At 39.1% G+C, this 26009-nt stretch overlaps 2 long non-coding RNA genes and 1 pseudogene across 8 annotated transcripts in view; 2 read left to right on the top strand and 1 right to left on the bottom strand.

Annotated features, from left to right (window-relative positions):
• The window catches only part of LOC141372736 (uncharacterized), an 823585-nt gene that overhangs the window by 147399 nt on the left and 650177 nt on the right, over positions 1 to 26009 (top strand). The gene's annotated exons all lie outside the window — the stretch shown is intronic.
• Positions 1 to 26009, bottom strand: part of LOC112823178 (uncharacterized) — a 166191-nt gene that overhangs the window by 110887 nt on the left and 29295 nt on the right. For 6 of the 7 annotated variants that reach the window (XR_012378241.1, XR_012378240.1, XR_012378245.1 and 3 more), the window contains exon 4: positions 11058 to 11293. This is a non-coding gene — a long non-coding RNA (uncharacterized lncRNA). Of the gene's footprint in view, positions 1 to 11057; positions 11294 to 12985; positions 13041 to 26009 lie in introns of all 7 variants that reach the window. The other variant, XR_012378243.1, reaches the window with a different exon arrangement.
• LOC141372872 (ATP synthase F(0) complex subunit f, mitochondrial pseudogene) lies at positions 751 to 1332 on the top strand (annotated as a pseudogene).

Consider the following 26009-nt stretch of genomic DNA (forward strand, 5'->3'; position numbering starts at 1 on the left):
CACATATAGCAAATATTAATGAATCTCAGTAATTTTTTTCTGAAATATTTAAGAGTGAAATACATATATATGAAATGTACTTCATATATATATATACACAAATATTTTTTAATAACATGAAACTATGGGGCGCCTGTGTGGCTCGGTTGGGTGACTGCCTTCGGCTCGGGTCATGATCCTGAAGTCCCAGGATCAAGTCCCGCATTGGGCTCCCTGCTCGGCAGGGAGTCTGCTTCTCCCTCTGAACCTCCCCTCTCTAATGCTCTCTCTCTCTCTCATTCTCTCTCTCAAATAAATAAATAAATATCTTAAAAAAAATAACATGAAACTATAAAGGTGTCTCATATTTTTACAAGAAGTATTCCCTCTTGTAAAATTAGCTGTAAGAAATGTGCCCTTGAAAAGCATCAAAAAGAATATAAACTGAATTCAAAGTCATGATTTCATAGGGAAGTTTCTAATTAGAAGGAAATATTTGAAACACATTTTGAAAGAATTAGAGAATGGTGGTGTTAAAAGACAATGTTTTCATTTCAAAATACAAACAGAGTCTGAAAACTGGTTTCATTAGAACATTTGTTAGTGAAGGTTGTGCTGTTAAAGAATGATTCCAGCGTATCTGAAATTCCTACAAACTCCAGGAAACCCAGTGCCCTTGTAGCATGTAACTTAAAGGAAGCTGGTTTCCTAAAAGTGGAACACCCTCAGATGGATGCCAGGTGCCCCATGCTCAGAGAGGACAACATGAAAGGTCACAGATGTGAAAATTACAGTGAATCAGTAAGATTCACTCAGTATTGATAGCAGACCCCCAGGACTTCAAGATGGCGTCATCCATACCCGTGAAGGAGAAGCAGCTCGTGGTGGTCAAACTAGGAGAGCTGCCAAGCTGTATACTGATGTGGGATTTCATCCTAAAGGCACTGCTGGAGCATTTCAAAGAGGTTACTGCTGGTATTACATCAAGTATGTTAATGTGAAGAAAGCGGGTGTCCTTGGGACTTCTATGGTGCTGGCAGCTAATGTGCTTTTCTTTTCTTTTTTTTTTTTTTTTAAAGATTTTATTTATTTGACAGAGAGATAGAGAGAGCACAATTAGGCAGAATGGCAGGCAGAGGGAGAAGCAGACTCCCTGCTGAGTGGGGAGCCTGATGCGGGACTTGATCCCAGGACCTGGGATCATGACCTGAGCCAAAGGCAGACGCTTAATGAATAAGCCACCCAGGCGCCCGCTTATGTGCGTTTCAACTACTGTCATCGCTACAAGGAACACAAACATGAGTGGCTAGGCAAGCACCACTGAAGAAGGCCCAGTGTGGAGGCACATTCTGCATTCCCAACCATGACCTTTGCCTAGCACCCTTGAGTTCTTTCATATTCTATTTTAGAATTAACACTCAATAAAAGATGACTTGTACATGGGGGAAAAAAAGATTCACTCAATCTTTCTTTCATTAAAATAATAATGCTAACCCAACAACAGAAAAAAATTATGGAGCAGAAGAGGCTATACTATGGGGTTAAAGCAGTTTAAGCTTTGGGATCTACCGCCCCACCTCCAACCCCCACATTTGCATGGCCCCCTTCCAAGATCCTATAAGGGGCCCTAGCAATGTATTTCTCCAGATCATATGTTTTTGAAAATTTAGAGAAAATTTTCAACTCTATTTCTTCAAGAGGGGCTCCTATATTGTATAAACTTCAGGCTCCAAACCCTGGATCCTCCTGATTGAATGCCTGCCTGGTACTACACACTATACTCAATGCTGGAGATACAAAGATGAACAAGGCATGCTCCCTCCTGGGGAGAAGCTTGGTGTAAAACAGAAACAAGAAAAATAATTGCAATGGGATACCTGCTTGGTTATGGATTGTGCAATGGGAACAGAAGCCCAAGGGATGCTCTTTTGTTGTTATTAATCTATTCATTAAAAATTTAAACTTACTGAATTTCTTCTTTTTTTTTTAATGACGAATGTCCATTAAGTAAGTCCAACAATACAGAAATGTAGAAAGAAACAGTTAATAATCTCTGTAGAAATCCTTATTACCCTCGAGGCCCAATGAAATGCCACTTGGGTCTTGAAGCTGTTCACTCCAGGCTCTTTTAGGTGCTTACATCTTGTAGCATGCATATGACACTTGGAGTAACACAGGAACTTGGGACAGTCAGGAGAACTGAAAGCACCAAAAGTATTCAGGTAATCCATAAGGTTTGCATGTAAGAACATACATAAGGAGATAAGCATGGAAAAAAAGGGGCCGGAGAGTGGGGCTTGGAGTTCTGGGTAAAGTCCTCTAGACTCTATTCTAGATGGGTTTTCAGCAGACTATTACTATAAATAAGCACATTTATTTATTTATTTATTTATTTATTTAAGAACTTATTTATTTATTTGACAGAGAGAGATACACATTGAAGAGGGAACACAAGCAGGGGGAGTGGGAGAGGGAGAAGCAGGCTTCCCACGGAGCAGAGAGCCCGATGCGGGGCTTGATCCCAGGACCCTGGGACCATGACCTGAGCCAAAGGCAGACACTTAACAACTGAGCCACCCAGGTGCCCCTAAGCACTGGTTTTTAGAATGGCAGTTGTGAATGGAGTGGGGTAGGCTGAGTGGAGATGGGAAGAGCTAGCTGAGCAGTTACGAATGAGAGGTCCTAGAGTCTGGTCCAGTAGTAGCGGCAGAATGAAAAGTAAGGAATGGGCTTAACAGACATGGGGGAAGAATCAGAACTTCAAAACTGTTTTGTATGTGGTAGTGGGAGGCATAAGAAGGAGCCTTGCATTACTCTGAGGTTTGGTGGAGAATTAGTTAAGGTAAAAATTAGTAAGAACGCAAGAGGAAGGGCGCCTGGGTGGCTTGGTTGGTTGAGCGACTGCCTTCAGCTCAGGTCATGATCCTGGAGTCCTGGGATCGAGTCCCGCATCAGGCTCCCTGCTCAGCAGGGAGTCTGCTTTTCCCTCTGACCCTCTTCCCTCTCGTGCTCTCTCTCATTGTCTCTCTCTCAAATAAATAAATAAATAAAATCTTTAAAAAAAAAAAAAAGAACTCAAGAGGAAGACTGTCTGGTTTTGGGAGGAAGATGGTAAGTCTGAGATTGGTCTCATTACTTCTGAGATACCAGTAGGTCAAAAAGGTAGAAATGTCTCATTCTTTGCTACTCAGAGTAAAGTGGTCCATTGAGCAACAGCATCAGGACCCCCTATGGATTTATTAAACATGCAACGCTCCAGGTCACAGACCTGCTGAATCTAATCTGCACTGTAAATCTGCACCTGCAAAGTCCTGGGATCTGACTTGGCTCCAAACTGCTGAGGAAATCACCAAACTTCCTCTCCTCTGGAGGTTAAAACTTCTAAACTTTAGGGCCTGTTCTGTAGATGTGGTTGGTACAAAGGAACTGCAGAAAAAATAGATTCGCAAAGTGGTGTGGGACCCTTTAAAAACTTCTGTCCATAAAGTATACCAAAGCCAAACAAACACCTGTGGGCCATGTGTACAGCAGGCACGGACAGCTGACTCATCTGCCCATCCGCCTGTTGCATCACACAGTTTCCTCTGTATTTAAGAGCAGTTATAGTAACATCAAAGAGAAACTAACATACAGGGGTTTTAGTGAACTTGTCAAATTGTAAGAATTTGGGTAGACACAATAAATGAGAATTGGAGTATAGTGCCATAATTATAAAATCGGTATCTCACTCCTCAAAACTCTTTATAAATGCTGATGTTTCCTTGTTAATCACATAAGTCAATGCCTCAAGTTCACCACAAGACAGACAACTGTGTGTAAGAAATCACCTCCCAATCTCACCAGAAAAATAAACATAACTATGACATTTTCTAATATCCAGTTTATACAAATGCATAAAAAGTCCTTTCCTTTTCTTTTCAGCTTCTCTAACTAGAAGAGTATTTATGTAATAATGCAATACTGCCTTTTAAACTTGGAATATGATTTGACATGTCAGTTGAATGTGTTAGGAAGTTGACTCTAAGTAAAATAATGGATGTAACAGCATTGTGTAATCAGTAAAGACCATATCACAGTATGCTACTATATTACCATTAGATATACTCAGACTAGTGACCTAATAACTCAATAATTCTGAGCACCTATCATATGCCAGGAATTTGGGTAGACACTTTACATGTATAAACCCTTTAGAAACACCTTAAAATCTCAATTGCAGAGATTTCTTGGACATTCATATTTGCCTGAAATCCTCAACAAAAGGGGAAAAATTAAAAGTGACCCTCATTTGTCGAATGTGCAGAGACAGTATGTTTACCAACAGTGTGAGTTTTACAAGAGGCTGTAAATGAAATGTCAGTGTTCCATGGGCATGGACTGCTTCAATCAGTATCAGAACTCCTAAGACAAACCATATGACATTGCTGTCCGATATCAAATTGGCATTTAGCAATCAATAATTGGCCAAATATTGGACTTTCATATGGTTCAGCTTATACTATAATTAGGTAACTTCTTTTGGGCCAACCTATGCTGTAAGTAGACAACAAAGTAGAAAGTGAAGCACAGGGTATACATCTAAGATTGTTTTCTTTCATGTGGTTGATTTTCAAAGTACAGACATCTCTCTAATGCTATTGCGACAAGGACTCTTACTGACAACTCTGAAACTTGACTGCCAAGAAAGAACTGAAATTTCATCATGAGCCACTGGTCAGAGTGTCCTTGTCTGATAATTCCTCCATCATCAGAGAAAAACTGACAGTGTGACAGGATAGAAATCATCTCCACTGAAAAAAACATTTTTTGTTTGTTTCTTTAGCTGACTGAAAATGTACATGTGATTTTTCAGCTTACTGATTACACCTTCTTTGAATTGAAACTCTAAAAACCTAAAATGCAAAGACGTAAGGGTAAATGGTTATCTCATTGTTTAAAATCTGTTGCCAAAAAAGCTGACCTGACACAAATAAGAAGCTAACTTACGTTTATTTTCGAGATGTCTTATTTCATGTAATCAAATACTGAATGCATGGCCAATTCATGCCTCTGGCCTTAGGGCTAATTTTGTATCATGGCAGGATAATGGGATGAACACGTTCTCCAACAGTTACAGGGAAAAAATACATTGTTATCTGGGAGGTTTTTTTTCTTTTGAAGATACTATATACATCACATTTTAAATGATTTTATAAAACCTTAAATGGTTAGACAAGGGCGAGCAGAGTAAGGTAAAATTTATTTAACTCACCAATTGCAAAATCCTCCAAGTAGACTATTCCCAAGTTAAAAAAAAGAAGGAAGGAAGGAAGGAAGGAAGGAAGGAAGGAAGGAAGGAAGGAAGGAAAGAAAGAAAGAAAGAAAGAAAGAAAGAAAGAAAGAAAGAAAGAAAGAAAGAAAGAAAGAAAGAAAGAAAGAAAAACAGGAAATAAAAAATGGGTTATGTGTGTGTGGGGGGCAATGGGCAAAATTGCCCAGAAGTGAGAGATACAGGCTTCCAGTTATGGAATGAATAAGTCAAGGGAATAAAAGGCACAGCATTAGGAATATAGTCAATGGTACAGTAATAGCAGTGTATGGTGACAGATGGGAGCTATACTTGTGGTGAGCATAGCATAATGCACCTGAAACTAATGTAACACTGTGTGTCCACTATACTCAAATAAAAAAAAAGTGACATAGGTTAGTGGTTATATTAGTACAAGACATGAAAAATAGCATAGTACTAGATATAAAGTTAAACATTCAAAAATTTTAACAACTATTACATTTACTACTAATATCACCATTACTATTACTATAACTATCATTATATGTGCAGAACTGTCTTTGAAATAATAGTTCATTTTATTTTATTTATATATATAAGATCTTAATTTGGTTTCAGATTTCTTTAGTCAGGTCCAGAGAGTAAATAAGGATGCTTTTTTTCTAAAAGCAAGAAATTATAAAATTAATTATGTATGCAACACATTACCTTACATGTTGTGATAGTCAATTTTCATAGCAGAATTTGTACAAAATTGGAATCTGAAAACCTGCATTTGAGTGTGGGCTCTGTCACTAGTGCTAACCAAGGAAAAGTTGCTTAAAGACCATGAGCCTTAGTTTCCTTATCCACAAAACAGGGCCAACCTGTAGCAACAATAACAGCTAACTTTCAGAGTACAGTGTTTCTTCCTTGCCAGGGACTTCTCCAAGCATTTTACATACATTAACTCAGCTACTAATCCTTCGTCTAATGTCTAGCATTAACTCAGTGAAAAGGGAGATTGTGTTGGTCAGTCTCCATTTCGCCTCCACCACTTGCCCTGCCCTGCCAGGAAGCTGACCCTGTAGATCAGTCACTGGGGCTCCACTGACACCAGATTTTTCAGTTCAGACAGGGGGAGGCATCAGGAAGTGATCAGAGGCTGGGAGAAGAGAAAGGCTGGGGTATTTCTTCTCTTCTCCTTGATTAAGCAACCCTGTTCTAATTTGTGTAGTTGTGGTGTAGGGGGGTGGGGTGGGGATGGGGCATTCCCCAAGACTAAATCTCCTGTCTTTTCCATGACTCTTCTCACTGGGTTCAGTAAAGGCCATGTTCTTCCTCAGCCTCTTAGACCCCTTGGTAATGACTTTCTGCTGTTGCCTGTCTTCCCCAACATCACTCTTTTGTTTCCTTAAATCCCTTCCCACATCACCGCAAGGAATTCCTTCATTAAAGTGTCTTGATTTGAACCCTATGAGTGGAATGTTCTTTCTTGCTGGGACCCAGACTCTTAGAGGGATTTACTATTTTAGCATTTCAGTCAACTACTTGTTACTTAGTACAGGGGTATCTTAAACAGCGTTTTGTTTTGTTTCATTTCACTTTTAATGAATTGGTATGTTAAGAAATATGATCTTGGATTTCAATTGTTTTAAAAAACTAAAAGGTTTATTTCTAATTTGAACTAGTTCATTTTTTTAAAAAACAAATCTCTTTCATTTGGCTCACACTTGAGGGAAAGGGTATAAGGGTGTCTGGGATTTAATTATTTATTTTTGAAGATTTTATTATTTATTTGTCAGAGAGAGAGCACAAGCAGGGGGAGCAGCAGGCAGAGGGAGAAGCAGGCTCCCTGCAGAGCAAGGGACTCGATTGCAGAACCTGGGATCATAACCTGAGCTGAAGGCAGACACTTAACCGACTGAGCCACCCAGGCGTCCCTGGGATTTAATTTAGTGCTGGAGTTCAACAAATTAGTCTGGTATAACCAGTTGATGGTTCATGGTTTGGTCTGGTTCAGATTCAAGCATAAAACCCTAAAATACTGGAAAAGGTGAGTTGAATTAATTGGTTTCTCTGAGTGGGGTTAATGCATACTCTAATTATGGGGAAGCATTCCTACAATGGCAGAAACTCAAGGTCATCCTAGTAATAAAACAAATTTAGTGATTCTCACTTAAATGAATGGCTCATCAGCCACTGGATTTCCCAGTATCTATAGTCTAGCTTCCTAAATAAAACTGTGACAAACTGTATACTCATGTTTTCTTTCTTCTTTTTAAGATTTTATTTATTTATTTGACAGAGAGAGAGACAACAAGAGAGGGAACACAAGCAGGGGGAGTGGGAGAGGGAGAAGCAGGTTCCCCGCTGAGCAGGGAGCCCGATGTGGGGCTCGATCCCAGGACCCTGGGATCATGACCTGAGCCAAAGGCAGACACTTAACCGACTGAGCCACCCAGGCACCCCTATACTCATGTTTTCTAAGTACTATTATGCCTCTCTTCTTTTTTTCCTAAAGAATTCACTTTTCAATTAGATCAGTATTTCTCAAAGTATAGGCCCTAGACCATCACCTGGAATTTGCTAGATGTGCAAATATTTGATCCCCATCCCAGATCTACTACATTAGAAAATGTGGGGGTGGGCCCAGCAATCTGTGTCTTAACCAGCCCTCCAGGTGATTCTAATACCCAATAAAGTTTGAGCACCACTGAATTAGATCATATATTTCTTTAAGTCAAATTCTATCTAGTATTTCTATGTTGGAATTGGGCTCTGCCCAAAGATCATGTTGATATTATGAGTTTCACGTGTGTGACAGAATAACAGGGGCAACTGATGAAGTGCCCAGAAGCATAAGCGACAGAGTCAGTGTTTGATCTGGGGCAATCTAACTCCAGAGCTTAGCTTACCAACCACGACACTAGAATGCCCCCCTAATGGTCACACAGAGCCAAGATATGAAGCAATATGACACTCTGAGCAATATCTGAGAAATAATATTATTCCTGTAAACTTTTTAACCCTCCAACATCCTTAATATGAGAATGCAATACATAATAGAATAATATATATTTGGGGCGCTTGGGTGGCTCAGTCGTTAAGCATCTTTGGCTCAGGTCATGGTCCCAGGGTCCTGGGATCGAGACCCACATCAGGCTCCCTGCTCCGCAGGAAGCCTGCATCTCCCTCTCCCACTCCCCCTACTTGTGTTCCCTCTCTCGTTGTCTCTCTCTCTCTGTCAAAATAAATAAATAAATAAATAAATAAATAAATAATCTAAAAAAAAAAAGAATAATATATATTTGCTTCATTATTTTCATCCAGTAGAAAAAAATCAAGATGGAATTTTGTTAATATACATCTAAATTTTTAAGCACAGTCTCTGGTTATCCTGTAACTTGATAAGTTTTTACATTTTTGCTATTGAAAGCCAGTTTCTTTGCTTAATGGAAACCAGGCAGAGCTATATACACCAAGCACAGCTACAGTCTGTGATAAAGCCATGGACACTTAGTTCTAAGCATTCCAAATGTGTTTAATTGTATCTTATGGCTTTCATATTTTTCTTTCTCTAGGACGATTGGTCTGTTTTAGTTATACATGTTTTTGTTTTTGTTTTTCCCCTGGAGCCAGATCTCACAGCTTCCTGAGAAAAGCACAAAATGGACAGGAAAAGCATGGATGGGAGTAGGTGGGGTTGATTTCTAATCTAGGGATTCCCTTAGTCGGAAATGAATGATGTTTCACTACACAGGCACATCTTCAATCTCACAATGAATAATGTATAATGGTTTAGAGAAAGATATAATAAAAGATCCCTATGTTCCAAAGCCAGTAATTTAGGCGTTATGCTAGTTCCTCCCTCTGTCGCCCCCAAACACAATCTGTCACAAAGCCCTCCCGATTCTAGCTGCCAAACCGTTCGCAAACCTGCCTTTTCTTTTTCAGTCTCATTACAACTGCCTTAATTCAGGACCTATACTCTTTGCTGGTCTTCCTCTCTCCTGCTCACCTTTGCCTTTTTTGTCACGATAGCGACACTTTTCTTAATGTCATGTTGTTTCCCTATTTTCGGTGTCACCAACAACCCCTCCAACACCCACTTGATTAAGTGATTAACAGGCATGCCTTCTACCTCTTCCCGTTGCCTGGACAATATTCCAGCAATGCGCTGTACAAACCAATGTGTTTCATACTTTCCAGGCTTTGCTTCCCAGCCATTTCCTCTACCTAGAATTCCCTTTCTCCTCCTTAGCCAAGACAGCAATACATGGCATTTCTTTCAAAATGTAGCTCAGAGGGAGCTGTCTTAGCCCCAAGATCAGGGACTTCTCTGTCCCTTGCCATCACTATGCCTTGTACATGATCTCACAATTCATCACTGATTATTTTAGTTATTTATTTGTGTGCCTTGTTCAGTTAGGATTTCCAGACATTGTACGTAATGCCTAACATGGAATAGGACACATAACTTAAGGATTGATTGCATTCCTCAATATTGTATAACAGTCTTTAGCTATGTTAAATGATACTGGGCATGCATACAACTTGAAAAGTTTTTAACTCTCATGCAAATGTTTTCAAAAGCCAGATGCTTGGAATTGAAACAGCGTTATTGCCTCTGTCACCTACAGCATTTGCTCATTCTTTGTCTTCAGTCATGAAGTGCAAAAAATTGTTTCACCTACCACAAAAATCTTCTTCCTGTTGTTTGGCATAAAGTAATCATAGAGAAAACCTAGCTGGCCAACCTATTTGCCTTATTCTGCTCTAATCACGTGTTTTAGGTTTTAGTCCAGATATGTCGAGGTGTGTCCAAGAAATTTGACTTTGAAAATGAACTTGAACTGACTCAATTATTAGGTGTAGCTATTAACCTCAATAGTCATAAAAGCTTGAGATATAAAACAAAATGCAAATGTATTAATTAACACTAAAAGATATAGACATGTTTAGAGACCTTGCTATTCATATCCACTCCTGCCTTAAATAGGAGGTAAAATTAGAAATCAGAGGGCCACTTGTTGAGTGTGGACTCATAACAAAGGGAAACTGGCCAGTCTTATGAGACATTTCTTCCAGACCAAAAAAAAAAAAAAAAAGCCAGATGAAATGTTCCTGACTTCACTGCAACAGAGTACACTTACTCTCCAGGACCTGGACACACTGCGTATGGTAGGGTAAATGACTTTCTCCTGAGCAGTGCAGGAGAAACACTACCAACTCTTCTGTTTGGGGAGATGAGTTTGGTTTTTCCCACTGCCTAGATTCTTGCAGTCTGCTAACAATTTTGACTTGTTCTGTTTTGTTCAGACAGGGCATAATAAACAGGTGACCTCAGAACTCCCCCCTCTCACCCTTGACAGTTCGCTACTCAGCCTTTTGTCTTGGCCTGGCCTTGTTCTCCTAGTTATGATTTTTACTTCCTCTCAATCACCTTAGACGTAGATGGGGGAATAAGGCAATCACTCTGATAAGACTTGGATGGTCGCAGTTTTCTCAGGCATTCAGTTACAACTGGTCTCATCTATAGAAGACAGATCTTATCTTCCATATTTTTATACTTTCCAATTTTTGCTCCTAGGCAATAGCACTCTGGAAATACCTAACAGTAGTTCCCTAGATAGTGACTAGACTCGACACGATGGTTTTGACAACTACAGTCCCAAGATAACGTTTTGAAAAGGAAGAGGCAAAATTAAACACAAAGAGCTGAATCTTTCTCATACTGACCCTCCAAAACATTTCTCTTTCTGCCTCAACTCAAAAGCAGATGGGAGGTGACCTTCATAAAGTTATATTGGGTAGAAGAATTACTCACTGCCAGAGGCTAGAAGAGAGGCTCTCTGTTCGCATCATCTCCCCCATGGTTTTCCGCGGTCACAGAGGCTCAGAAGAGAGTGTGTGTACAGGTATTCTCTGTGTAGCTCAGGAGTTGACTTCATTTTTTTTTTTAATTCCACTCTTGGGATGCCCGACTTCTTGTCCAAGGTTGGCCGCAATTATTCATGGCCTTGAAGGGCATAACTTGTGCATTATCTGCATTATGTTTCACACCTGTATAACAGAGATAAAAAATACTTGGTTTTGATCTACTATGTAGGTATAAACCAATGTCAGCTTCTCAGAAAAAAATTATTCAATGTATTTTTTTTAAAGATTTTATTTATTTATTTGCCAGAGAGAGAGCACAAGCAGGGAGAGCTGTAGCAGAGCAGGCAGAGGGAGAAGCAGGCTTCCCGCTGAGCAAGGAGCCCGATGCGGGACTCGATCCCAGAACCCTGGGATCATGACCTGAGCCGAAGACAGACATTTAACAGACTGAGCCACCCAGGCATCCCTTCAATGTATTTTTTTTTAAAGGTTTTAATCCTAGTTGCTCTATTTTGGGCACTTTTCTGAAATGTGATTCCAATTATTCATATAATACAAAAAAAAAAGCTAAGCCTCTTTCAGTATATGACTCACAACTCACTACCCACACACAACTTTTAAAATTATCTTTACACAATATTAGCATATTTTGGTGCTTAACTATACTATAGCAGGCCACTTAGAAATCTGAACATTCTCGGTTGTTCCTGTGAGGAGCATTTGTTTTGGGGACCCTTTTCAATAGATTCATTCACCCTCCCACCAACCTAGATTCTTGATTCTTCCCCCTCCTCATTATAAAATACTTAGAAAGGTTGCTTATACGTCTGTATAAGCACAGGAATGATGTAAAGAACACTAGAGAAAAGGGGCCTTAAAGAAGTTCATGAATTTTACACAGTACACTGACAGGTAACACATGAATAGCAAAATGAGTAGAATAAGTCACTATAAAATTAGTAGATTGGATTGAGATTGTATGTTTTAGGGATAAGCGTATTTAGGGTTCATAAGAAGAGATGAGGCAGCTAGGACTGACTTCCCTGTGTGAAATGGGCGGCAGTATAAACCAGGTAAAGGGACGGGCGCTGCAGCCAGATAGGCCTGGGCTTACAGTCTGGCTCTCCCACCAACGTGCCACATGACTAGAGAGCTGACCACATCCTTTGGACTGCTGGCATTTAACCAATCTAAGCCTCCATTTCCTCCTCTGTAGAATGGGGTTACTAATACCTTCTTCTTTGTTGATTAAATGATATAAAGCACAGAGAAGTACCGGGCACAGTACCTGGACTTAGTGAGAGCTCAATAAATAGCTGTGTTTTAAAATACAGTGCTTTCTATTTATTGAAAGAGTTTTCAGATAAATCATCTCACTTGATCTGGACATCAGTTTGGTAGAGAAGATGACCAGGTATTACATATCCCTTACAACCCCCTATACACACATGTCCATCTTCCAGTTGGATGAGGAAACAGACACACAAAATGGAAATGACTTGCTTAAGCTTAGTAACTGCATCAGCACAAAAACTGGTCTAGAACTCTTTTCTACCCTGTCTCACCAAATAGGAAGCAATCTATCTCAGTTCCAGACAGAGTGGCACCATATATGCAATTACTGTTCTCTGACCAGCCTAGGAAAACTCTATAGAAAACATGAAAGATTTCAAGAACTATTTGAGTGGAGAGGAAAAGGTGACTCTTAGATGAGTGAAGGATTGGTACTTAGCCCTGCTTGGTTCCCGGAAAAGCTCACCAGGGACATATTCTAAGGGGATGGATCCTCAATATATGGCTGAGAATAGTAGAGATATATCAATTTCTTCCGCAAGTAGGACATTACCCACTCACAGAACTGTAGTAAAGACTTACTCGGTTAAAATGCATGAAGGAATTTATACACGGACCTCTTACAGAAGCTGAGATTCTGGAAGTAAAGAAAGTAGGAAAAATTATGCAGCTCCATTCTTTTTCCCTTTAATATATGCTATCCCAGATTCTGTAAAAATTCTTTTACTTTATTAGATTACCTGAATTTATGTTAGGGATTCACTCAAGTTAACAGGCATCCATTTTTAAGGAACACATAGTTCTGAAGTTTACTCATTGACCAGCCATTTATAGATTAATATGTTGTTTAGGGGCGCCTGGTAGTTGTACATTACATCCCGCATTAAGTGTCTGCCTTTAGCTCAGGTCATGATCCCAGGGTCCTGGGATCGCTCCACATCAGGCTCCCTGCGCAGCAGGAAGTCTGCTTCTCCCTCTCCCACTCCCCCTGCTTGTGTTCCCTCTCTCACTGTGTCTCTCTGTCAAATAAAAATAAATAAATCTTTAAAAAAAGTCATAGATTAATATGTTGTTTAGTCAGATTGCTTTCCTAACTTTTAAATGACACTGAGGTAAAACTAGAATCATTTTGGCCAGGAGAGGAGGCAGATAATTAGAGGGTAAAGAGCAAATCTGGGGAGTATACAAAACTGGGTTTAATTAACTAGTAGCTGCCCAGATAATTTAAAAGCCCAGGACTTTTAGGGCTGAGAGCTGCACAGAAGGAGACAGTAGAATCTCAAAATTATTGTATGGCAAAATAATTTTCCAGAGTTATGCCTATATCTAGAAAAAGCATGGAAATATTTTTATTCTTTATATTCCTCTTGCATAAGGGGGCCCTTATGCTTCCTGTAACCTTAAGGTATGGTACCACTCACTAATATTTGACCATATAATACTGACTACATATAATAAACAGATATTTTTGAGCTGGCCTGGGAAGTTATATTATTTCTATGGGAAAATTATTCCCAAGTTTTAAGTAAGCAGCCAACAAATGACATTTTTTAAACCTAGGAAGTGTCTGTTTATATTATACATATTGATATAGAATGCTAATATTTTTAAATAAGAAACAGGCAATTTTGGGTGCCTGGGTGGCTCAGATGGTTAAGCGTCTGCCTTCGGCTCAGGTCATGATCCCAGGTTCCTGGGATCGAGTCCCACATTGGGCTGCCTGCTCCTTGGGAGCCTGCTTCTCCCTCTGCTTCTCTCTCTCTCTCTCTCCCTCTCTCTCTCTCCCTCTGTCTCTCATGAATAAATAAATAAAATCTTAAAAAAAAAAAAAGAAACAGGCAATTTTAACAGCCTTTATTCCTTAGCTCTCTCTGAATTGAGTACACATCTTGATTTTCTACTGTTATTGACCTGTGTTTTCCTATATTACTTTACAAATGTAATGAAACAGCAGTAGAAACTGATATGTTTTATATATTTTTAAGGATAGCTCCAATTGGGACACCTGGGTGGCTCAGTCGGTTAAGTGTCTGGCTTTGGCTCAGGCCATGATCCCAGAGTTCTAGGATCAAGTCCCACGTCGGGCCCTTTAGTCAGCAGGGAGCCTGCTTCTCCCTCCGCCTGCAGCAACCCCTGCTTGTGCGCTCCCTCGGACAAATAAATAAATAAAATCTTAAAGAAAGAAAAAAAAGGACAGTTCCAGCTGTTTAATTGCACCAAATTGGTTTAGAGGAATTGTTCAAAGTAAGAAGACCATCCTTTGAAAATATCTATTCTAATGTTTCATAAAATAGACTACTGAATAGATTCATGTATTTTTAAAAAATATAGACAGCAGTACCTATTGTAATGTGTGCTGGTCATCAAACTATCATAAAGATATATGATTTCTTTTTCTAAATACTCCATTTTTCTGTATTTGCAAACCTGAGTAAAAATCCCCAAATATGCATGGCACCAAATTCAGCACAGAAATTTTCAGAGCAAATGACATTTATTTGGCATTACTCTTATCCTCGCTGACCTCCTTCATTTTTCACTGAATTTAAATCAAAGTTACAAAATTTATGAGTTAATCTGAGCCAGCTTCTAAAGTATCACGTTAACACTGAAGACATTTAAATACGAGGATTTTGACCAATACATCACCACTCAGTACGTTTCAGGCCTCTCCCTGTTCATTTTAGTCCAGGTCACCATTATCTCTTACCTGGCATTTTACAATAGCCTCTGAAATTGGTTTCTTTGCTTTCCCTGTGCCATCTGCAATCAAGCCCCAAGACAGTGGCCAAAGCGATATTTTTAAATAAATTAGACCATGTCACTTTCCAGCTTAAATTTCTCCTGGTGCTGCCCATTGCAAAAAAATAAAAAATAAAATAAAATAAAAAAATAAAATTCAAACTTCCTACCATTGCCTACCAGGATCTACATGACTTAGTTTACCTTTTTTTCCTTGTCCTTCTTCCACTCATTTCTATATTCCAACCCCACTGGCTTCTCTGTGTTTCTCAAGGAAATCTAGTCTGTTCCCTACCCAGGTCTTTGGCACTGTAACTGCCATCAGGAATGTCTTGGCTCTTGGATTTCACAAATCTGGATTCTTTTCTCTCTTTAGGTCTTAGCCATTCCCTGCTTGTCTCTGTAATGTTGCCCCAAACCACCCAGTTCCTCTTTAGAATATAATCCTATCTTATTTTCTTCATAGTTCCTGCTACTAGCTACGACTATTTTGTTTATAGCTCTTTCTCTGTTTGTCTTTTCTCACCACTAGAATTTAAGCTCTATGAGAACCGGGATCTTGCCTGGTTCTTAGACACTATCACTGAGAACTGTTCCTGGTGCATATAGTTGTTACTTAATAGTAGTTGAACTCATGGTATTTTAAACTCTTATAAACTATATTTTACAATAGAAGGACATCTTAAATACTACAAAGTACCATCTTTTCATGTTATGGATAATAAATTAGAGCACAGAGAGCACAAATATCTGGTAAGTTCTCAGACCAGTATTAGAATCCAGTTCTCCTAACTCCACAGCTGCACGTGGCCTCTCCATTATAGCTAGTTGCCCTGCATTTTCCTAGTTGCCTAATTCTTGAGCTAGCTTGATCATATTTCTTCCTCTTCCTTTCTTATACAATTTTTTCTAAGCTATTGTTTTATCTATTCATCACTGCTAACATAATTCACTTATTTCTGAGGCTTACTCACTTTATTATTAACTTCATGAAGTGCTTTGTGATGTTAGTTATGAGAAATTTCTTATGAAAATAAACCATAATGTGAAAAAGGCCAGTCTGTAGCAGTACTGCACATAGTGCGTATAACAAAGGCTCAGTTGTGTTGTTGCAGGGAAGAGTCAATAATTAGTAACACATTTCTAAAGGTCTCTCTTGCATAATTTTTGTGTCCAGATGTCTATGACATTTGGGTTCTAAAATAGAGTTCCAAATACCACACATTCATGCACATTTTCCAAGAATAATTGGATGATTTTTTAATCTTTCTATTTAATAAACATCAGGACTAAAGATGGGCTACTTCACAATATCAAATTTATTCATTTTAAACATCCGTTTTGATGTGGAAAGTGTTTGGAATAAACACAATTAAGAGTGCCCAATTGTAAATCTTTTGAAGTTTTTGTTCATGATATGTCTCTTCCAACTGCTAGTAGTGTAAAAATGGAAAGTAATTTACATAAAATTTTTCAATTCACATGTTCTTGGAGATTAACTATTTTTTCCCCAGTCTTATTGAGAAATAATTGATATATATCACTGTATAAATTTAAGGCACACAGCATGATGGTTTGATTTACATACATTGTGAAACAATTACCACAATACGTTAACATCCATCTTCTCATATAAGTAAAAAGAAAAAAAGAAAACTCTGAGGATTTCCTCCTTCACAACTTCCCTAGCTAGCATACTGCAGTGTCAGCTATAGTCATCAGCTTGTACATGACAGCCCTCGAACCTATTTATCATATAACTGGAACTTTGTACCTTTTGATCATCTTCCTCCAACTCTCTCTTCCTCCCCCAGCCTCCTCCTCTGATAACCACAAGGCTAATCTCTTTCTATGAGTTTTGTTTTGTTTTTAGAGTCTACATGTGAATATACAGTATTTGTCTTTCTAGGTCTTATTTCACTTAGCATAGAGTGCCTTCAAAGTCTATCCACGTCGTCACAAATGGTAGGATTTCCTCATTTTTTTATTTTTTTACTTTTTTTTGAAGATTTTATTTATTTATTTGACAATGAGAGAGAGCACAAGCAGGGGGAGTGGCAGGCAGAGGGAGAGGAAGAAGCAGGCTCCCTGCTGAGCAGGGAGCCCGATGTGGGATTCGATCCCAGGACCCCGGGATCATGACCTGAGCCGAAGGCAGTTGCTTAACCAACTGAGCCACCCAGGCGCCCGCCTCATTTTTTTTTAATGGCTGAGTAATATTCCATTGTGTGTGCCTGGGTATCTATCTGTACACATATGTAGAGATATATACATGATACAACATCTGTATCCATTCATCTATTGATAGACACTTTTTGTTTCCATGCCTTGGCTATTGTAAATAATGCTGCTGTGAACATGGGGGTGCAGATTTCTTTTCAAGTTAGTGTTTTCACTTCCATTGGATATATTCCCAGAGAGATTAACTATTAACAATTCCCATGAAACCTTTGGTGGATCCCCATGGCCTGGAGTATAAAGTCCAAGCACCCTAATACGATACGAGCTCCCTTTCTTGCACCTGGCCCTGACTACCTCTCGAGCTTCAACAGTTTCCACTCCTCCAAAGTTTACGCTTCAGGAACCCTGAGCTGCTTATAATGCCTGGAACACAGCGAAATAGTTCTTGTTTCAATGCTTCTCGTCTTTGTGCACGCTGTGCCCTTTCTTGCCACTTCTCCCAGTTTAGCTCTACGCACCCGTTAAGTTCCAGTTTGTGTGCCACTTCCTATAGGAAACTGTCTCTGATGCCCTCCTGAGAGCATAACTCCCTCACTGGACTACACTGAATTATAACTAACTTTATGCATGTTTCCCGTTGGGTCACGGACTACCACGGGGAGCTCAACTTTGTCTCTACAGCATCTAGTAGGAGTTAAAATAAAGTAAAATAAAGCTTTTACATAAGTACAGAAAAAAGAAAAGCAAAAGTTAGACTTCAGTGATTGTTAGGTGCATGAAAAACCTCAATTAATTAGAACCAACTAACTACTTAAATTTACTGGACTTTTTGAAGAGAGAAGATTTACACTGTTAGGTTTAAAAAAGTCTCTGGAAGAAAATGTTTTTACCAAGGATCTCTTAAAAATGAATGAAAGAATGAAAGGACAATTTCCAGGGTTATGTCCTAGCATACGCAAGATTTAGCACAATCTTCTCAGCCTTCCACATCTATTCCAGTGGCCACCAATCCTTGGAGAACTGGGGCTCCTCAAAACTATTTAAAATAATCTCCAATCCACTACTGTAGTCTATCTTTGTATGTATAATTCAATAGTGATGCTTTGTGAGTATTTCTAAATGTATGTTGAGATTAATAAAATAGAAACCCATGCAAAGCAATACCTAATTCACAAACCCAACATTGTATATATTTTTCCAATCCAGTATACATACATTCATTCAATAAATATATATTGAGAGACGGGTATGTGCCAGGCCATGTACTAGGGATTCAATAATGAACAAGTTAGATGTGGCTCCTGCCCTCAAGGTGTTTACGGTCTAGTAGGAAAGAGACAACATACAAACAAATAATAACAAATTGGGTGAACCCTATGAAAGGAAAAACTAGGGGCTATGTTAAGAGAAAAACAGGACAGAAGGAAACAGATATTCAAAGAAGGCTTTTCCAGGAAAGTGACTTTTAGACTAAGCTCTAAGGTCTATGAAGCAGCTAGCCAGGAAAGAGGTGAGAGAATAGCATTCCAGACACATCAGCATGTGCAAAGGCCCAGCCAAGTAATACTCTCAAGTGTTTGAGGACCTCAAATAAGGCCAGTGTGGATACAGCATACTGGACAAGGAGCAAGGTGGAGTTGGAGAAGTAGGCAAGACCAGATCACTCAGTATGGGACATTATAAATATGAGATTTCCTTCTAATCACAGTAGGAAAAAAGTGGACAGGGTAGGCCACTCACTGCCTATCTAAATTACTAGATACAGTGAGTGCTAACTTACGCTGCATGCAAATAAGCACTTATTTGTGTTTTCCAGATACTCAAGCAAAATTTCTAAAAACACTTCTTTCAAAATACAGAAAGAGGGGTGTCTGGGTGGCTCAGTAAAGCATCTGCGTTCAGCTCAGGTCATGATCCCAGACTCCCGGGATCGAGCCCCATGTTGGGTTCCCTGCTCAGCAAGGAGTCTGCTTCTCCCTTTGCCCCTCCCCCTGCTCCTTCTCTCTCTTGCTCACCCTCTCTCAAATAAATAAATAAATAAATAAATAAACAAACCAGAAAGAATACTGGCATACTGAACAGTTTCCTAAAATATGATCAATTTATTCTAACAGATCTAGTCCATAATGTATTCATAGAAGCTTGGACCATTCCAGCACCCTTCTCAAACAACCTTAAATAAATATCCACAGAAAAAAAGGTGTTATTGAAGTTAGGATCCAAGGCGCAAAAATTTTTTCTCTTTAACTCTGGGCACACTGGTTCCAAATGGCAACATTTTATCCAATTTGTTATTGTCCTGCCATGAGATTTCAGAAGGGATATGACCTGAGATAGAGCTCATAAGGAAGCGGATACATTTAGCCAGAGATGGATGTTGCTGTCTTCATACTTGAATTCCAGAAGATCACTATATTGTTTGCTCTAAGCTTATCCTCATTGTTTATTTTCACATAGCTGACTTTTTGTGCTTCCAAGGTATTCTCCCAAGTGAGGGGGAAGCTATGCTTCTATATCCTTCTGTGTTTGAAGGACAGTCTTAAATTTGAAATAAGAATATAGTGAGTCTTAATGAGTCTCTATATAGTATTTTATGATTTTTAAGCACCTTCACCAATCTGGGAATGCACAGATTCTAAAACAGGAGGCATTTGCCCTCTATAGTACTTTGAGGAGAGACTGAGAAATCAGCTGTCAGTGACATCCCTGGGGTCTCTGAAGCTTTGGTGATGTAAGCACTTTTCTTCATTGGGTTAAATTTAGGAGGAAAGAAAAATCTGCTGAGTTTGTGTTTTTTATGGCAAAAAGCCAATTTTCCTTTGCATATGTTGTTTTCCCTCAGGCACTCATAAGGTACACGGGATTCGTTTCCACTGAAGGAGAAGCCTTAGAGCATGGGAGAAAGTGAATGAGACAAGATGGTATGCTTAGCTATTTACTGTGATCAGCAAAAAATAAAAATTGGGACTGAAGGCCGGGGATTAGGAATGGGCACAAAGTCACGTTGGCATTCATGAAAGCAAGTGGATTTTCTTGATCTGTTGTGCAAAACAGGTTGCTGGAAAGTCAAGACCAGGAAAACCTCAAGTGCAGGCCCTCACAGAGATCACAGTCCAGTGGGATTTCAGTGGGTTTGATTAAGGGCTCTGAAGAGAGAAGCAGAGATTATCGTGATGGTAGTGCATAGGAAGGACTTGGGGCCTGCGGGGAGGTGGGCTTCCTGTAAGCCCTTTCCTTCTTTCTTCCTTTCTTTCTTCCTTTCTTTTTTTTAAGATTTTATTTATTTGACAGAGAGCGAGCGAGCACAAGCGGGGGAGTGGCAGGCAGAGGGAGAAGCAGGCTCCCCGCTGAACGGGGAGCCCGATGCGGGGCTCGATCCCAAGACCCTGCGATCATGACCTGAGCCAAAGGCAGACGCTTAACGACTGAGCCATCCAGGCGCTCCCCCGAAGTCCTTTCTAAGCTGAGATCTAAGTAATGAAATGGAATTTCAGCACAGGAGTGAGATGGGGTGGGCTAAAATGGGGAGCATGGAGGAGGAAGTGTTCAAGCAAAATATTGTTAAATGGGAGGTGCATTCCAGGAACTGGATGTAATTTAAAATGCTGAAGCACTGTGTGCAGGTGGAGTGGGCAGGGGGTAATTAAGAGGGGAGGCTGGAGATAAGGATCCAATTATGGAGAGTCTTATACGACAAGGGAAAGATTGATTTGAGGACAATGGGGACCCAATAAGGATTTTAAGAAGGAGAATGATCAATTGAGAAAGACGACTTAGGCATCAGTGTGAAGAATGGATTGGAGGGGTCAGGAGGCAAAACGAAAGCCAGTATGAAGCTGCTGCAATATCATGCAGGTGATAGACGATGATAACCTGAACCAAGGTAGTGATAATGGAGTGGGTAGAAGTGGATGGAATCAGGAAGTGAAAATAGCGAGATTTGATCATTGGTTGGAAGAAGGAGGTGAAGGAGACCTTTCTCTAGTTTCCTGTTTTAAAGAGCTGGTGGACGAGGTGTCTACTCTCTACCCGGGAACCTTGAGTCAGCTGGGTCCGTGAGTTCTTTGCACTAAAGTCATGCTAACTCCCCTCTATTGCAGATCATGCTGGGTTGAGAGGGAAATTTGGGCAGTCAAAACTCAGCTATGCATCAGGGACCATAGTCATGATTTCCCACGTTAGTCCTGTTTTATGTCTATTGACCTGATATCTCATCTAGTTTAGCATTTTTCTGGAGAAGAGTGTCCTGGTTTGGACTTTAGTTATGGGTGACTACCCTTAGAAAGAAAAAATAAGTTAGCTCTTCTCTTGAACACAAATTTTACTAGGTTTGCAGTCATAAGCTAGTGTGTAAAAGGAATGAGTTGGCTGGAATAATTTAGTAATGAATAATTCATTATTCATATCACTTATCTCAGTAAAATTACTGTAGGAGAAATTCTAAGTTATAACTATCCTGATTGAAAAAAGTTCAAGTACTTGTTGAACTCTGGAAACTATCTCACCCCAACCTGCCACTTTAATTATTAAATTGTAAGTGTAAGTGATTCTACATACTCCAGAAAGGGTTAATAAACCATGGACATGGCTATACAGTATTACATTTTTGCAGAGCTTTTTTTCACATAGATATGATTTATTATAAATGAGATTATTCTTAAGATATATTTAAGGAAGCCCCCATTATATCATAAAGTAAATAGTTGATTTCAGGGCTATGGGGAAAAAAAAAAGATCTCCAAGATGTCTGAATCTAGTGAAACTATTCTACGGGCTGTCTTAAAAATCTCAACATCTACCTAAATGTTTTAATGTATACACCTCATTTATATATTTATAACGCATCTCCTTCCAGAAAGTATACAAGAGAGCTACAAAAGACTCAGCCCCCATTAGAAAACAGTTTTTCACAGAAGCTGATATGTTTCTAACTGCAAACTCTTTCAAAAGAGAACTTATACAGGCTGCCTGGTTATTTCACTTTCAAACAGATTGCATTCCAAAAATGCATTTGAGGGTTGGCTCTTTGGAAGTTGGAATACATTTTTCTTTCAGAAACACTGTGATGGTTAAGTTCCTAGGCAAGTACACAAAAACCTGGTTGATCTTATATATATACTACTTGCTTGAATTCTGGGTACTAGAAGCATTACTGAGGACAGAGGAATAAAGAGAGCTTTCCCCCATTTTCTACATAAAGAGGAAAATTCTAGAAGATGTGAAGTCTGTCTTGTTATCTCCACCTTTCTCTCCCTGTTCCTCTCTCCTGCTGGTGATTCTCCAAGGTGCCAGTGCTTCCCTCCATTTGGGCCTGATCCAATTCCTTGAAAATGTCGTATTTCCTAATGATGGCTTTATTCTTCCTTAATAAAACTCCTATGCTCTCAGTGTAGTTGTCTTAACTTCCCATTAAAACATCCTAATTGTGAATGACTAATGGATTCTGGATATTTGCAGAGCTCTTTTAAAACACCAGGGAATGTAGGTTATTTAAAATATTTTTGGTTTTGGAGCAAGAATGTAATGCAATTTAACAACAGAAAGGTGGGAAATTCAGATTAGGACAAGGCATTTTTGGACCAGGGCCTCCAAAATTTGATTCTTTAAATTCCTACTTTTATTTATTTATTTACAATTTTTGAAAAACCTTTACTTTTAAAAATTTTTTGTTGCCTTTACTTTTAAGTGAATGATAGCAACAATTAACATATCACTTTATAAAATACACTCATACACTTTTGAACCTATCAGGTATCATTTTTATTTAACAGAAAGGGAAGCTGAGTGTCTGACCAAATCGTGAAGAAATGGGAAAAAAAGAAAAGGAGATACAATCCAAGAGGCCATAATAGTCATTGTTGTAATCAGAATTAAAATAAAGCCTATCAAAATGAGATTAAAAAAAAGAGTCTGTATCTTCGGAAGAAAGAAGTGCCTTGATGACAAGGTCTGATCATGGTACAGAAACTCTCTTCCTATTCCCAAATAAATGTATAGACCTGTTAAAAGAACTTAGGTTACTTTCTCCTTTGGGCCCATTGCAGTGAAAAAGATTACATAGGAAAACAGACATGCTCAGAAGTCCCGGCCACAACTTTTGGCACGAAGCACCCAGGAGACCATTGAGGCACCCGTTGGGGTGGTTAGAAGGATGAACCCTTGAAAATCTTGTTTTGGTCTAATCCTACAAGTGCTCTGAAAAAGTGACAGGGAAAGAACAGAAATTATTAGCACTCTCCATGTTAAAAAATTTAGAGACACCTGAACTTAAAAAGAGTAATATTAGGCAAACATTTATCAAAAGCCTCTCAACAAGGAAAAACTTTTACAACTGTGATTAAAGGAAGGTAATAGACCATTGCCTGCATTAAAAAAAAAAAAATGAGTCATATGATCTTATGGGAAAGAAAGGGGTTTTGGGAATGGGAGCAGTAAACTAAGGGGAGTGAGCCAAGGAGGACTGTGGTGGCACGGCGGTGGTGGTGGTGGCTTTTTTTTTTTTTTTATTGCTGATAACCTATCAAACCTAGATTGGAGAAAATCCTAACAATGAAAATGTTAATCCATTTATTTTAAACAAAGGCTAGAACTTGAAGTAGGCAGATAGGTCAGACTTTATCATTATTTTGGAATGACTGGATCTATTTGAAATTCAGAACCTCCTCAAAGCACATTGAGGTTAAATTGGAGCAAAAGAAGCATTTTTTATTTTGTTTTGGCAGGTAGGGGGACTTGTTGTTTGTTTAGAAGCATATTTGGGCTTACTAAGGTATAGGGAAATTCACCAAGATTAATTTACTGTACTACATTTTATTGGTAAAATAAAGATTCTAAAATCAAAGACCTATTTCTATGCAATGGTTATTTTTAATAATCTTTACTCAGTTAATGCATCATTCCTTAGTTAGACATAAAAATACTGAGTCTCTGCAACCTTAAATTCTAGTGCAAATTATGATTCTGTTCTGATATTCTCCATCAACATACTTCGCTTACGCCAGCACTCAATTCTCACAGTTTGAGAAAGGAGCTTCTTTTGTATTTAAAGGATATCTTCGGATGAAAACAATATATAAATCTTGTTTTGGATCCATTTATATTCAAATCTTTTACCTTTAGATTAATTAATGCTAAGAGCTCAGTAGTTTTTGAATAAATGAATTTAAGAAGAAGGTAGAATTTTTAGAAGAGCAGATTTAGTTGGATAGGACAGGTGATGAGTACATAGACAAGAGCAGACACCAGGAGGCTCGGTGGCCGCGGAGCAGCTCCTCATAGCCCTCTCGGTTCAATAAGGCCCAGAGGGGTGGTAGTAGAACTCGAAGTATTCACAGTATTTTGTCATTCACTAAATTTGTCCAGTTCATTATTCTATAACCTCTTCACAACTTCTACCTCCAAAATATGTCTTAAGCGTGTCTACTTCTCTCTCCCTCTCTCTCCACACACCACCACTCCTTTGTCTAGGCCTTCATCATTGCTGCCTTGGGTTACAATTGATGGCTTTTACTTCATTCCATTCTCCCCACAATTGGTAGGACAATTTAAATCAGATATGTCACTCCCTGGTTTAAAACCCTCCTGCTATCCGATAACCCTGAGAATAATATCCGTATGTTTCACTGTGGTGGGTGAGGCCCTAAAGATCCGGCCCTGGCCCGTCTCCAACGTAATCTCATGCCGTTCTCCTCTCCACTTCGCTCCTGGCAAGAGTCTTATTTTAGTTCTTCCAATATTATAAAGCCTTTGCCACCTCAGGGTTTCTGTACATATAGTACCACTTAAAAAACTCATTCCCTACCATTAGCTAAGCTATTTCCCTCTGTTTGGCTAAAATATTATCATACTCATCCAGTCCTACTTTCTCTTTCTTGCTCTTGTTTTCTTCATTTTTGTCACAATTTGTAGTGACTTTGTTTACTTCTAGTTTACTTGGTGTTTTTGTCTTTTCCCTCTAGGTCCAGGACCACAGAGACTCTGCCCACCTTGTTCTGATGAATGCCCAGGACCCAAAACAGAGCTTGGTGAATAGGAAGTATGTAATATAAAACTCATGACATGAGAATTCATAAATGAAGAAATGAACAACCATCCTATAATGTGCATAGGCTTTTCAAAGAAGCCAAAATTATTTAGCAATGATCATACACCTGTTAAGTAGGGACCTAAACAGAAGTTAAGCCTTTATGATCGATAGTTTAAGGTTCAATCCTGTTCATTGATTGGCCACTGGCTGTCTCTCCCTCTTGCCACACACCTGTGTTGAGAACATTACTTAATAATAGGAGGAAAGCTGAGAACAGTCATGGAACATGATGACTACAAATGATAAATTTGTTATTTTCTATACATGAGCAATGAGCAGACCAAATATAATATCTGAAAAGTATGCAAAAACCAGACTGGAAAAGGCCTTGAATGTCAGGGTAGAAAAATCCAAACTTTATTTGGGAGATAAAGAGCAGCCTGTGAAGGTTTCAGAATAGAGAAATGATATTTATAAAATGGAACTTTTGAATGCAGAATGGGAGGTTAGTGTATCAAAGGGATATGGAGGGATATCCACTAAGGGACATACTGCTATTTGATTATGTGGTTGTCAAATCACATCCTTCCTGCACGTAGTGTTAAGATGATAAAAAGAGGAGAGTCCAGAACCAGAGGAGAGTGATCCCTACTCGAG

This window comes from Callorhinus ursinus, unplaced genomic scaffold (genome assembly GCF_003265705.2).
Source record: "Callorhinus ursinus isolate GAN/ISIS: 27379988/994484 unplaced genomic scaffold, GSC_fseal_2.0 scaffold5, whole genome shotgun sequence".
Lineage (NCBI taxonomy): Eukaryota > Metazoa > Chordata > Mammalia > Carnivora > Otariidae > Callorhinus > Callorhinus ursinus.